General features: G+C 45.2%; 1 protein-coding gene across 1 annotated transcript in view; it reads right to left on the bottom strand.

Moving 5' to 3' along the window:
• The window catches only part of IGF1R (insulin like growth factor 1 receptor), a 251,807-nt gene that overhangs the window by 106,750 nt on the left and 132,907 nt on the right, over positions 1 to 12,150 (bottom strand). The window lies entirely within an intron of this gene.

Genomic DNA, 12,150 nt, shown 5'->3' with positions numbered 1-12,150 from the left:
TGTGGGGTCAGCAACTACTCCTATACTGGGGTGGGCAAAAGGGGCCACTGGCCAATTTCTGGTGGCTACCTAGTGTGGGCATTCTTGCACAGATAGGTCGGCCTTCACCTGGTCTAGAAAGGCACTTTTTATGTTCCTAGCATGAGTGCAGACTCAGTATCTCTCATACATAGGGCCCATTTGCACATAATGATGGCAAATCATGGGTTAATTAACCCACAATTTGCTGTGCTGCGTGCTGGGCACGTTCCATGGCCATTTTGCATATTCAACCTATAATTGGCCCAATTGCTATGTGAAGTCTGAACCTGGACACTATAGGTTAATTGGAGGTCAACCAACCTACAGTTAACTGGGTTGTTTAACCCATGACCGACCTATAGTGTCTGGCTTTGGACATCACGTCGTAACTTCCAATCAGCTCAAATGGAGGCTGAATAGTCAAAATGGCCATGGAACACACCCTGCACACACAAATTAACCCAAAATCTGCCACCATTATGTGCAAACCGGGTGATACTGTGCGCATTGTAGCAGCAATGAGAAGTACTCCTCCATGGCTGAGCCCTGGCCCCAGAGATCTACCCAAACCAAACACTTTGGGCTGTCCACACATACATGTTCAATGCTTGATGAACATTTCAGTTACATGTCAGACCTAGTCCAGATAGCACAAGCCTTGCTTTACATCTAGACTAGATTACTGCTACGTGCTCTGCATGAGGCTACCTTTGAAGTGTCTGTGGAAACTGCCACTGGGCCAGAATGCAGAAGTGAGGAAACCAGTGGGTGCTTGCTTACACGATCCTATTACACCGTACTGCAAGGGTGGCACAGGTTACCAATTTATTTCCCAGAACAATTCAAAGTGTTGGCGATGACCTTTAAAGCCCTAAGTGGCTCAGATCCAGGTTACTTTAGAGACCACATCCTCTCATACCAGCCTGACCATGCTGTAACATCTGTTAGAGAGACCCTTCTCTATAGGTTGGAGGCTTGGCTGATGCGGATGAGATTGAAGACCTTCTCTGTGGCTCCACCCAAATTGTGGAACTCTATACCCTATGAGGTTTGGTTGCCCCCCCTCTCTCTTGGCATTTCACCATATGCCCAAAACCTCTGTGTTTTTGCCTCTGCTCTGACTGTACGTAAGCACTAGAAAGGCGGGATACAAAGCTTAAACAAACTAACAAACCTGCATGAGCAAACTAGTCACAGATTTAATGCCACCCACAGTACTTCTGCCGAGGCTTCAAACTACCATTCAAGGAAATCCGTTCACAAATTAATCTACTAGCCTTGTAGATTTTATCGTTTGGGTTTGATTTTTTTTTTTCCTTTCTAGTTTGCTCCCCGGCCAGAGCTCCTTTTGCAACTTTGCTCTCTAGCCAGAGCCAAAAAGCACAGACAGTAGAAAGCTAAGCTCTCGCGTCTGAAATATTTCACTAATGAGGAACGCGCCAGCAAACATCTCCTATTAGCTTATGGTGTTGCTTACAGGGCAAATGAAGTTTCAAACGTTACTGCAGAGTGAAAACAAAATAAGGTCGGTCACTGTGAACTGTAATGAACTCCTGCAAAAAGGGTGGGGAGGAGAGAGAACTGCAGAGTTCAAAAGGGACATTTGGAAGGGAAAACAGGAATTCAAGAGGGGCTGTGCTTTTGGTAGCAGCAGCAGTCGTGACAAAATGGGAAGACTACAAAAGCTCCCCCAAGTAGCATGGGGCAACACCCACTTTTCCCCGAACAGCACATACAAACAGCGTATCTTTCGGGCATTTCAAGCCCTTTAGAGGAAGAGCAACGAGTATTAAATACATATATACCTGGATAGAATAAAAAACACCAATGATGGCTAAACGTTTTTAAAGGCAATATGAAGCAGGCTTCAAAAGCCACCTGTCTAGTCCTGGATACAGATTGCCTCCAGTCAGGGAATCTTTTGAAAAGTTATTTCTGCCACAAATGACTTGCATGTATAGGCAAATTGAACAGCTAGTTAAACTTCCTCGATTCCTTTGCAAAAGAAAGGTAGGTGGAGGAGACAAGCCATTTTCAATAAGGGAGAAGGCTTTTATGGTGGTGGCCCCGCAATTGTGGAACACTCCCCCCAATGAAGTCCGCACAGTGCCAACATTGTCATCCTTTCAGCACCAGGTTAAGACTTTCCTCTACTCCCAGGCATTTGACACCATATGAAAAGGTTTTAACTGGTCCTGGGATTTTTATTGCTCATTGTTTTAAATTGTTTTTGTATGTAAATGTTTTTTATATTATGATACACACACACACACACACACACACAGTATTTTTAAGGTTTAATCTTTTGAGTACCACACAGAGAGCTTTGGTTATTGGGCAGTATAACAATAACTACTACTACTACTACTACATTTGAAGAAACACTTAGGCCTGGGAAGTGGAAAAGAAGAACCTGGAGACCTATTGCTATTCTTTTGCCCAGGATCAGTTAGATGGATTAGGAATGACAACTACATTGGAGAGGTTTCCAGATGCATTTGCCAAACAGAAAATATCCTAAGAGGCTTATTTGACTGGGAACCAGCCACACACAGAGAAAACATAAAGGAAGACCAGACAAGGTTGTACTGAAAAGATGTTTCTAGCATTGGAGCAAGTAAATCATTTCCTTGAGGAATAGAGATCAATCATGAACAGGTTTCTACTGTAAGCCGATTTGTATGAACCCTCTTGCCAGAACACAGAATACACTTTTTGGAATCTACCAGTCACACAGAGGACAATTGGAACAAAACATGGATTTCTAAGGCTTTTTACATTAATCCGTTCCTTTGGCAATTCCTTCTATCTGGGATCTGTCTTCATCCTGTTCCTGTTTCCACCTTTCATAAGATTGCCTAATGACTGAAAAATGTTTTAACTCCTCAAAAGAAAGAAAGAACAGCCATGCTGGATCACACTGACAGCTTATCGAGTACAGCATTCTGTTCCCACAGTGGCCAACTAGATGCATATGGGAAGCCCACAAACAGGGCTTGAGTGCAATAGCACTTTCCTCCTCATGTTCCCCAGCAACTGGTATTCAAAGGTATACTGCCTCCAATACTGGAGATAATATATACCTACCAGGACAAGTAGCCACCGATAGCTTCATCCTCCATGAATTTGTCTAATCCCCATCTAAAATATCCAAGTTGTGGTAGCAAAGTCCATGGTTTAAACATGCACTGCATAAAGTGGTACTTCCTTTTATCTGCCTTAATCTCCCATCTCCCTTCGGTGGATAAACCCCGGGTCCTAATATTATGAGAGAAAAACATCTCCCTATTCATTTTCTCCACAACATGCATAATTTATACACCTCTATCATGTCCCCCCTTACTTGCCTGTTTTCTAAGCTAAAGAGCCCCACCACCACCCTTAACTTTTCCTCATAGGGGAATTGCTCCCGTGCCTTGATCATTTTGGTCACCCTTTTCTGCACCTTTTCCAGTTCTAAAATATCCTTTTAGAGGTGCATTCCAAGATGAAGTCCACTCCAATGGGAAGTAAAGGTAAGTTGTTGCGCCAGCTCCTCCCAAAGCTCGTACTTTATCAAAACATCAAATGCATAATGTATCTGAGCAATTGCTGAAAAGAGCTAAGGATACACTGTGTATTAGAAGAGCAAAGTAAATTAACTCAAGCAAAGCTGAAGTCTTCAACCTCTACAAATCTGCATCTATTTGCTCACTTTGTATCGTTTGTCAGAAGCACAAATGAGATTAAAAGGCACTAATGCCACCCCACCCTGATTCCCTGCTCTGTACCCTTCCATGCCCAACTTCTGACATTTCTCCAAGTATTACACTTTCAAGCCTCTGCTTGTAACCTTAAGGACTAGGAACTTTGAATTTGCCTCACCCACCCCCCTAAAAAGGAAAGCTAAAATTCTCAGGATGCTTTGCTCACTATTATTGTTGTTACTGTTGTTGTTATTTACATTTCTATACTGCCCAACAGCTGGAGCTCTCTGGGCGGTTTACAAAGAGTAAAAATATTAAAAAATACAATATACAGAGATTAAAAACCATTTACATAAAAAACACATGAACACACAATATGCACAAAATAAACATATCTAAAACAACTTCAAACAAACAATCTCAAAAGCAACCAACCATAACCATAGGACATTCCAGGATCGATTAAACACTTATATACTGCTGAATGCCTGGGAGAAGAGAAAGATCTTAACCTGGCGCTGAAAAGATAACAACGTTGCCACCAGGCGGGCCTCGTCAGGGAGATCATTCCACAATTTGGGAGCCACCACTGAAAAGGCCCTCTCCCTTGTTGCTGTCTTCTGAGATTCCCTCAGTGTAGGCAGCTAGAGGAGGGCCTTAGATATTGAGTGTAGTATATGGGTAGGTTCATGTCAGGAGAGGCACTCCGTCAAGTATTGTGGCCCCAAGCAGTGTAAGGCTTTATAGGTTAAAACCAGCACCTTGAATCGGGCTCAGAAACATACAGGCAGCCAGTGCAAGTGGGCCAGAGTTGGTCTTGTATGTTCGGACCTTCGGGTCCCCGTTATCAATCTGGCCACTGCATTTTGCACGAGCTGCAGTTTCTGAACTGTCTTCAAGGACAGCCTCACATAGAATGCACTGCAGTAAGCTAACCTGGAGATTACCAGAGCACAGACAACTGAAGCCAGGTTATCGCTGTCCAGATAGGGGCATAGCTGGGCCACCAACTGAAGTTGGCAGAAGACAGTCTATGACATTTTCTAGTTGCATGGAGCACCACAGAACACACAGCCTTGATCACGGAAGCCCTGCAAGATGTACTGGGTGAGATAATGGACTAGAAGACTCTGAACTGCAAGATCCAGTGTCACATTCCCATCTATAAAATGGGGGAAATGAGAAACACCAAAAAGCACTTCCAGCCAGCAGAAGGAATTTTATCAGGATTGTAAATAGCTACTCAAGGGACAAGGAAATTCTAGGCCCCTACAGCCTTTTCACGCTATTGCTATTCCTAAATGGACTAACACAGCTATGCACTGGCAGGCTGGCTGATACCAGTTCTTCAATTTAGGGGTAATCTTTTGTATGAACTTGCTTGCGAGGCGCTCCTATATGAAAACAGCAGCTACGTTTAATGTAACTTCGGAATGGTATGGAAGTTCCTGTAGAATCCACAAGAGAGTATTTTATAAAGTGGTTTTTTTTAATGGATAAAAGGGACCTGGAGCTTTTCCCACCCTCACCCACCCCCTAGAAAAACATCAAATATTTTGTTCCATAAATAATTGCAATAGGATGCTGTAGCTTTTCCCAAACAAACAATAGCTCGATTGTATAATGTTTTGCCATGGGCAAAGCGGGTTGCGGGGGGGGGGGGGGGGAACACACACAAAGGGTTGCTTTGAGAACTGGGGCTTCTCACTAGTGAAATTTCCCCTCTCCAATCCCCTTCAAGACTACACTCCCCCTCCCCAATTCCAGCTGTAACTGTTTTTTCCTTCTCCAGAACAAGCAAAAGGAAGGTTCGCATAAGAACACTTTAAAAGAAATTGTTAGTTTTTAGTCCTCACACACATGACTTACTTAAAAAAAAAAAAAGGATTCACCAGAAGGTGGCTTTTTTCCCTCAGAAAACAAACCCAGAATTGCTTTGCCATTATTACTTCGTAGCTGATATTCTAACCACAGCACTTTCCCTCCCAACCACTACTCACAGTCCTGCTTTGCAATTAGATAAATTAATCACATTAAAAATGTTTTTAAACCGCCCTTCATCCTTGCGATGCCAGGATGGTGTACACAATTAGCCACACAAAATAAAAACAACATCGCAATGAAACAGCTGAGAGACAGCTAAAATGTTAGAACAGACTGACATTGAAATGCCTGAGCAAATAAAATAGTTTCAATCTGGCACTGAAAGGATTGCGTTGGCCCCAGGCGCAGCACCAGTGTCAGTCGTACCTTTATGGGAAATATATTCCACAATCAGGTCCCCACCCTAGAAAAGGCTTTCCCTCTTGTTTTCACATACTATACTTGCCCGGGGGGGGGGGGGGTAAACCCAACGAAGAGGATCTCAAGACATGGGCAGGTTGATATAGAGGAACTTTCCCCAACCTGGTGCCCTCTAAATGTGTTTGGATTACAACCCCCATCATCCCCAGGCAGCATGGTCAATAGTCATGTGTACAAAAGCTGCATTAAGCAGCAGCTAATTGTCAGAGCACAAGTCTAAGGATTGCCACCGCGCATCAAGATCTCAGAATGTCTCAGTTAGAAAGACTGAGAACAGATGACCCGCAACTGATGCCGGGAAACCCCTCCACAGCTATCCAGTACATGGCGGAGGATTTACAGTATGGTTTAGGGCAGTGTCTCTCAAATTGGTGCCCTCCAGAATACAACACCCATCAACCCCAATCAGCATTGCCAACAGCCCTTGGGAAAGGCTGCTTTAGGGCATGTGTCTTCAATGGGTAGGTGGCCAACTCACCCTGATGGTGTGTTACACCTACTGCATTACCGACACTTTGTGGTGGAAAAAACCCTTTTTTAAAAACAGGATGCAAATGACTAATGAACTACTTTAACAGCCCTGCAGAAAAGGAATTCTGGCCTGCGGTTTGTTACAAAAAGCCCTTGTCAAAATTCTCTCTTCAGAATGACCAATACAGCTACATTGGTCTGTAGCCCTCCTGTCCTCTCTTTAGCATTTTGTCACCCTAACCAGAAGAGAAAGATGGACATATAGACCCAGTTCACACATTGTCAACAACCCATTAACAAACTGTGGATTGTTGGAAATGCAGTGGGAGAAAGCCCACTCCCTGGGTTGGTAGGTCCAAACTGTGGGTTGTTTGCGCTCCAACAACCCAGAATTCCGAGTTTGGATGTCACAATAAACAACCCAGGGATGTCCATGGGTTGTTATTGCAGCAGGAGCAGGCGGGCAGGAACTCACTCGCTCCCTCCCACCTGTTCATGGCTACCTAGGGTTTGTTTAAAACCTGGGAAGCTGTGACATGCAAACTGGGCCACAGGGTGAAGAAAATGCAGGCCCCGCATTGCAGTTTGCAGTTAACATAAGGAGCTTGAGCCTGAAGAGGCTGGATGCAATTCTTTTAGGGTACACACACAATTCAGTGAGAGAAGCAGCCTGGCCACTATCCAAAAGTACACATCCGGTATCCCCCTCTGGCTCCACACAGCAGGGCAGGACTGGCAATAGTAGGGAAGCTTGACCACCCATTACTCATCATCCCATTTCCCAGAACACCGTTTGAAAAAACACTGCCTAGCACATTCTACGTTCCATCTAAGTATTGGGAGGAGGGCAGAGAAGCCAGCTCATGGGCAAAATCAGTGGGCTTTCATGATGATATTATGCTGGCGCTTCACTAGCCACACTGGCTCCTGGTCAATTTCCAAGCCCAATTTAAAATGCCGGTCTTGACAGGCCTTCATAACTTGGGAGCAGGGTACCTCAAGGACCACCAGTCTCCACATGTGCTTGTGGAGAAGGCTATCAATGGCTACTAGTCCTGATGGCTACATGCTACCTCCAGTACCAGAGGCAGCATGCCTATGTTCAGCAGTTGCTGGGGAGTATGGGTGGAAGGGTGCTATTGCACTCATGTCTTCCTTGTGGGTTTCCTGTGGGCAGCTGGTTGGCCACTGTGTGAACAGAAAGTTGGACTAGATGGACCCTTGGTCTGATCCAGCAGGGCTTTTATGTTCTTATGCCAGTATTGTGGGAGTGGGCAACATTTTTTCTGTCAAGGACCACATTCCTCAGGGGTAATTCGTTGGGAGTGACATGCTGGCAGTGGAAGGTAACAAAGACAATGGGACAGAGCCCAAAGCGGGAAGGGTCACACCTTTTCTCCCTCTCTCTACCATCCCCTTTTCTCTCCCGCTCCTTCCTCTCTCCCTAGCAGGCTGCTGCGGAAGGGACAGATCACTCTTGCTAGAACGGATCACTTGCAGAGGGCTTCTGAAATTAGGCCAATGTCTGCAGGAGGACGACTCTTGTTGTAAAGATAATCGCCAGAGGCTTTTCTCCAGGTTCTCCCCCCCCCCATCTGAAATACAGTGGACAGTTATCAGGTGAAATGGACTTTTCAGTGGTGGCCCCCTGGCTTTTGAGCACTCCCCCTGGAGAGCTTCGCCTTGTGCACACTTTGATGTCTTGCTGCAAACAAATGAAAACCTGTTTTCTGAGGGTTTTCAACTGCTGTTATTCTGTTTTATTCGGTGCCAAATTACTTTTACGCTGCTTTTATACATGTCCTGGTTTAACTTTAAGTTTAATGCATTCATTATTTTACTGTGTTTAATATCCTATTGTAAGGTGCCCTTATAACTTAGACTGAAGGGCAGGGCATAAATTATAAATAAAATAAATAAATGTCATTGTAGTTTACCCACTAAAAAGCAGAAGCAGCTAAAGCAAATCTATTTAAAAATGCAGTTACTAGGTAGTCTTATTGTGAGAACTCTGTCGCTCCCAGTTTCCAAATTTCAGTTTCTAGACTTAAAAGCTTTAGATAAGCAATACGAATGCTGAGATTCTTATCTGTAGTTGCTCTTCTGTTGCTTTCTTCCCTGACATTTCCTAAGCCTCCAAGACACATATTTGCTTACACTTTGCAATTCTCTATGCTATTTTACATGGCTGTTGCAATTAGACTTTCTCCTATGCTTGCATATTCTCACCGCTTATATCCAGGGTTTTTAAAGCATTTTCCCATCCACTGAAAGCTTAGAAAATCCATTCCCAGTGTAAGATGGTGTGGAATTCTAGAACCATTAACTATATAGTGATGCATGGAAAAAGATGGGAACCAATTGGCAGTGTTTGCACTGTGAGGATCAAGGGTGGTGAATATGTAAACAACCTATATAATCTGTTCTGCCTACCTAGCAGACATGCACGCTAGACAACAGCTAGCACCCCCCCCCCCGCAAGTGGGATCACAACCACACCAAATAACACTTCATCCCACTGCCCAGAGTCTAGAAGCTCACTCATTCCTCTTTGTGTGGGAGTTTCCAAGCTAGAAAACAAAAGAACTTTGCCCCATTTGTGCTTGCATTATGGTGGCTGAAACACCCTGGAAGAAGCAGCTAGATCCATCTGCTTGGAAAACTTCACCAATCCAGTGAAATTTCTGCCAAACCTGCATCACCCAGGCTGGGAGAAGACACCCATGGACACCTTCCACTCAAGAAGAACTGCTTAGTGAGGAACATCAAGGCAAAGTAGGCAACTCCTCAACTTCGGTTACTTCCACAAACAGTTGAGTGGTCAAGAAAAGAAAAAGGAAGAAGTAAAGAAAGTCTTCAAGACACACACCAGACAACTGGGGGGGGGGGGCACTCTTCTGTAGAGATGGCCAAGCCCCTACCTGTATTAGAAGTCAAAGAGCAGAGAAATCACAATACAGCCTCCCCAGGGAATGAGCTAACTAGTGGTTCCAAAAATAGTACCAGTGGTGCAATGACTATGAAATGCCCTCCCCAAGGAAGCACACCAGGTACCAACATTGCCTTTTTTTAGGCACCAGGCAAAATCCATTGTATTAGCCTAGACATTTTATTTTATTCTTATTGTGTGGCTGTCGGTGTTTTCATTTTAAAGCATTATTTTGTAAGCCACCCTGGAAGCAAATCTAATGAACGGCAGTACAGAAATGCACTAAAATAAATAAATCAAACACCCAGCCTATCCCATAAAGGTGTTCCAAGATGGGTCAATAATCAGAGTGTGTGTGTGGGGGGGGGGAGACACGGGGATGGGGAGAAAGTGTTATAATCAGGCTTGCTGGTGTTCTAGAGGAAGAGGGAACACTGACCTGGTTCACACAACACGGAGGGTTGTTGAAACCACATGAGCTGCGGAGGGTGCCGAGCATGTGCGGGCAACATTTTGAATGTGCAACCCCCGCTCATGGGTTGTCATGTTGTGCAAATCTGGCCAACAAGGATCATTTGAGGGTTAAACAACCCTCGCATAACCCTCATGTTGTTGTGGGGCTATGCGAGGGGTTTTTTGCCCTCAAATAACCCTTGGTGGCCGGGTTCACAAGATATGGCAACCCCCACTTGGGGCTGCATATTCAAAATGTAGCCCGGCACTCACCATGGCTCATCGTAGGTTAAATAACCCACGGTGAGCCAGCCACGTTGTGTGTCTTCAGTGCAGAATCCTGTATTCTGATATTTTCAGCTCCTTTTTCCCCTCCCTCTCCATTCTTTAAAAAAAGTCTCTAGGCCTTATTGCTGCTAATACCGTTTTTTTTTTTTTTTAAGTGTATAGAAAATAGCTGGACAAATACCCTAAGCCAGGAATTCTGTAGCACTGGGAATTCAGACTTCTAAATTGCACATTAAACCAGCTTTCCATGGCACGCGCACGCACACACACTCCCTAATATCTCAATAACAGTGTTCCTTTGCCCCCGGAGTTAACTAGTGTGTATGAGGATTTGCAGCTTCAGAGACTAGAGAGAAAATAAGCAGATTGCACCTAAGGGAAGAAAACATATTCACGCTTGATACAGTACATTCAGCACTATTTTCTGAAAAGAAACCTGGGGGTGGGGGAGAGGGAGATGACAAAATATGGCTGCATGCTTGCTTCCCACTTTTTCCACCAATATTATAGCCTCCACACAGCCTACTCCTTCTGAGTATCAATTTCCTTGGTAACATGTGTCCCCTCCACCACAAACAAGGCCATATACTCAAAATGGCTGGGCCTTTGACAAGCTTCAGGCTTCTCTGACAGTGGCAAAGCTTCATGCCCCTTTGCATTTGACCCGGTCCAGGAGATAGGATGAAGCTCCTCAACCATCTCAGGATTATCTAAACACCGGTTAAGGAGACCAGGCTCTTCTGCTGCCTCAGTAGCACAAGAACTGCAGGAGCAGTGCTACCACTCCTTTACGTTACTCCTTGGAGGCCTCTCTCAGTCTAATCCAGTAGCCAAGTCCAGACACAGACAAAGGGGTTCTTTTCAAAGCTTTATTCCTCTTTTACAACTTAACAACTCTACTGTTAGCAACTAGATCTGAGCAGCACAGTACCTATGCCCTATGTTGGAACAGTTGGTCCCCGTTTGAAAGGGAATTACTGGCAGACCCCTGAACTTAAGGACTAGGGAGAGTCCCTCCCCTTTTCCCTTGGATCCTCTGGGTGCAGCCGTTGTTTGCGCGCCAACTGGGCACTACGCCTCCTTTCCGCGCCCTCCATTTTGCGCTGCTCTCTGCGTCAGCGTCGCGCGTCCATCAAGTCTGCTTCCCGCGCTCAGTCAGTCCCTGGACTGCTATCTAAGCTAGGAATGCTGGTGGGAGGAATCTCCGTCAGCTGCTGGCCCTGGGAAAGAGGAGCGCGCTCCTCTCCCAGGAGCGACTCCTCTTCCTCAGAATCAGAACTACCCTGGGATTCTATGGGCTCAGTGTCCACCCTGGCACCCTGGCAGTGTAAGAGAAGCCCACAACCACGAAAAGTAACCTATGGGACGGAACCCACCCACCCTATCCTAACATCAACTCTTCGGGGGAGAAATGGGTTAATGCTGATATAGGAAGGAGTCACACTGTGAGCTCCCCCTACAATAGTTCCACAGTTCTCATGTTACCCTGGCATGGTGGGAACGATGGGCACCTCCAGAGCTCCCAGAACGCTGAAAAAACCCTAAGGACACAGTCTAATACTCTGGCTTAGTTAAACCAGAAAGCAAAACAGAAGCCCAGTTTGCATGTAACAACAACCCATGGGTTGATTAAACCACGGTTTGTGATGGAACGAATGCGAAGACTCCTGGGCACTCTTCTGTTTTGAATCGGCTTTAATCAACCACCCAGGAATACCCCATTCCTGGGTCATTTGGTGCGACGTCCAAACCTGGCGCTCTGGGTTGCTTAGGGTTATAAACAACCCACAATGCTGGGCTTGAATGTCACATCAAACAACCCAAGAACATACCTGGGTTGTTGATTAAAGTTGATTAAAAGCGGAAATGATGAGCAAGCAGGGAGCATTTCACTCGCTTCCTCGCTCCCATTCACGTGTTAAACAACCTGTGAATTGGCATTACGTGCGAAGCAGGTCATAAAGTGGGAATGGAGCAGCTGCTTAAGGGCCGGAGAGC

This window comes from Heloderma suspectum, chromosome 11 (assembly GCF_057233095.1).
Source record: "Heloderma suspectum isolate Gila_16-S chromosome 11, 16-S_ref, whole genome shotgun sequence".
NCBI classification, from domain to species: domain Eukaryota; kingdom Metazoa; phylum Chordata; class Lepidosauria; order Squamata; family Helodermatidae; genus Heloderma; species Heloderma suspectum.
The sequence above is the reverse complement of the archived record's forward strand: the minus strand, read 5'-3'. Positions and strand labels throughout refer to the sequence as shown.